This window comes from Leishmania donovani, chromosome 7, assembly GCF_000227135.1.
Source record: "Leishmania donovani BPK282A1 complete genome, chromosome 7".
NCBI lineage: Eukaryota > Euglenozoa > Kinetoplastea > Trypanosomatida > Trypanosomatidae > Leishmania > Leishmania donovani.
The window spans coordinates 21,829-25,172 of record NC_018234.1 but is presented as its reverse complement, the minus strand read 5'-3'; positions in this window follow the sequence as shown (position 1 = coordinate 25,172).

Below are 3,344 nucleotides of genomic sequence, written 5' to 3'. Positions count from 1 at the left end.
TTGTTTTGTTTGTTTTTGTGGGGGGGGGGGGGGGTGGGGGGGGGGGGGCTGTCACATACACACGCTCCAGTAAGTGCCTGGCGATGAAAATGCCAGGGCGACGAGGGGCGCAAGGAAATGAGGGATAAACGGCGCCCACTGAAGAGGAGGGTACAGCCGACACTCCGAAAGGGGTGGGGGAAACACGAAATCAGAAGAGACAAGCACAAAGAATATGCACACGCGCAGAGAAAAGAGCCACCGAACACACCCTTCCGAGATACACACACGCACACAAGCAAGCCGATAGAGGGTGAGGGCGTATGTTGAATACACGCGCGTGACGTCCAGGAATGAAGTGTGTGCACCGAGAAAAGAGAGACCACTCGGTGGAGGGAGGGGGGGAGCAAGACGGTATGGGAGAGGAGCGTGTGTCATGTGTGCATTTGTTTGTTTTTCGTGCGCGTGTGTTTGGGATTGCGTGAGAAAGAGTGCGGTGTGTGGCAAGACACTGGCAGAAGAAAACAAAGCGATGAGGGCGGCAGCGGCGGCGGGTGTGTCAACGGTCAGCCTACCCGCCTCTTCCCTGCGTGTAGGAATTCTTAGCTATCTTCTCTGTGCGCTCTCCTTGATGACACCTCTCTCTCTCTCGCAAGTGATTTTCCTTCGTATGTTGAGTATCCTGTATCGTTTTCTCTTCTTGCTCTGGTGCTCGCTCCTCTCTTTGTGTCTATAAGGAGAGAGGGAGCGGCGCGTTGGTGTATCAGAGAGATGAAGCGGTATCTTAGGCACTCTCCTCGCATCCGATACGCTGACTACTCCTGCCTCCTGCGGCTTGGATGCCTACAACGCCGCCGTGAGAGGGCAAAGAGTGCCTCCGCGGCGGTGTTCCGTTGTCGACGATATTGTACACCTTTTTCGTGCTCAGCTCCGATACAACTGTTCCCTTTTCGCACCTTCTCTGAAGACCACGAGTAAGAGGAGTCGCAGTAGGGACGAGAGGAAGAAGGTGGCACAGATGGAAAGGAGCGGGAGGGGGGGGGGGGCTGCAGGCCCTATCTTTGCAGGTGCGTGTCACGCACGCGCGCACGCCAGATTTCGCAAAGTAGGCACACGCAAGAGCGCCAAAACCACGAATATCGTGGTTGGTCCGGTGTGAAGTCGGTTATGTATAGTGCGTAATGCGTGTGCGTACGTACCTGCACCGACTAAACAACCAAACATCAAGACACGCAGGATGGCGGGATGGGGGATGAGGGGGAGAGTGCGGGGCATCAACGTTTGGCGTAGGGAAAGGAGGTGGACGCACATGCAAGCGTGCAAAAGACGGACACAAAGTAAGGAAAAGCGGCAGCGAAGTCGAGTTCAAGGAGGCCACGAGCACATCGATATGGAAAAAAAAGATAGCATTACAAGCATCATGCGGGCATCAAAACGAGCCCTCTACAGATACATACACACACGAAAAAGTGGGACTGCTATCGAGTATTGCTACTCAAACCGCCATCCCTCCACACACACACCCCGTGTGCAGTGATAGCGTGTATCACGTTGCGTTTGACTCGCGATCAGCATACACGTCGTCTATAATGATGGCATGAAAAGCGATGGTGTATGTTTCGCTGTGGGCAGCCGTCATCCTCTCTGCGTCGTGCCGAAATCACAGTCGTGATGACTGTCGGCTCTGCGTGTACGTGTTTTCTTGTTTATTCGCTGCTGCTGCTGCTGCCAAGTCAGCTGCGTGTCGCCGAGTTCCCCGCATACATATCTGCAGTTCCTCTTTCTCTCTGTATACTTCCTCCCCTCCCCTCTTCCCCTCGTCACCAACTCGCTCCCGCGCGCAGACCTCCATAGACACATACCGACAGACAGCGCACGTATTGCCCCCCCCCCGAAAAGTGTGCGTGCGTGTGTGAAGGTGAGTGGGTATCACTTATCCTGTCCCCCTCCCCTCCCCTCCCTTCCTCCCTCTCCTTCGTCCCTTTCTCGATCGCCTGCGCAAGATAGGAAGGCGTAATGAGCAAGGTTCTCTCTCCCGTGTGTGTGTGTGTACGGGAGTGGGTGGGCGGAAGAAAAAAGGTGGAGGGAGGAGGCTGAAGAGATGTGCGCGCTCCTTGCGCCGCAGATCGAAGAGACCTTTTGCCCAAACCCACCGTAAAATCTCAGTCGAAGGAGAAGTGAAAGCGGGGGGACAGAGGCGAGCGGCCTTGCCAGATCGAATGAGAACGACACGATCATCCTCCTCCCCCCTCCCCCCCCACACACACGTCACTGTTCGGTTGTTGAGGAGGAGGGGAGTGCGACAGAGGTGAGAACGAATCACGGAAAGCGTGGAGAGGAGGGAACAGCAAGAGAGGAAAAAAGGAAGGAAGGAGGGCAGGTCGAGGAAGGTGCTGCGAAGGACGCACACGCTAGCAGGAAAGAACAAGAACTCGAAGAGGAACACCTGCCAGACGAAAAAAGGGGAAAGGTGAAACTGTACAAAGAGAAGAGTGTGAGAGTGATGTGAAGGATGGAGGAGGCTACGGGCTGAGGGTGGAAGATGGGCCTGTGGGGGTGCATGCGCTCTTACATGAATATGCAAGTGCAGTGCAGCGCAAGCTCGACATGAAGAATAGCGCAAAGACGCACGCAAAGAAAAAAAAAAAAAAAAAAAAAAAAAAAAAAAAAATACAGACAACACCTTCGTAGGATCGTGCGCGCGTGCGTGTCGCTCCTCCATATGGCGACACAAGGCACCCACACGGGGAGGAAGAGGAGGAGACAGCAGACAAAGAGAAACCGAAAAGATGCGGTAGCACAGAGAGAGCAGTGACGTGGCATACATCCACACAACAACCAAAGAAACACAGAAGGCCGAAAACGCCATAAGCACACACACACACACACACGAGAGGGGGGATAGAGAGATGCCTCACAGACACACACACGCAGAAAGGCAGGGGGCTTCTCCTTTTCTTTTCTTCGGGTTCGCTTCGTGTCTGCGCGCCCCCATTTCTCGGTCATACAGCGTCAGGGCCAACACCGCTCTACCCACCCAGCACCTCGTACGGCGCCTCACAGCCGCTCCCCCATCAGGCACGTCGTCATCGCTGGTGCATCCCCTCCCTCTCTCCGGGGGGTGGCTCTCAGGCGCCCCACACCAGCAGGCGGTGCGAGGGTCGGGTGTGGCATACGCTCGAGTCGCCCGGACACTTTTTGCCTATCCGATGAGAACCACAAACGCGTTCACTGCCGCCGCTCGCCCCGGCGCCACGCCGTCCGGGACCCGCCCGCCGACATCCGCAGCGACGACTCGCTCTCACTCGCCCACGTCGTAGGCGCTTGGGCCGCGGACCCCCAGAAGGGGGGCCGGAGTCCGGCGG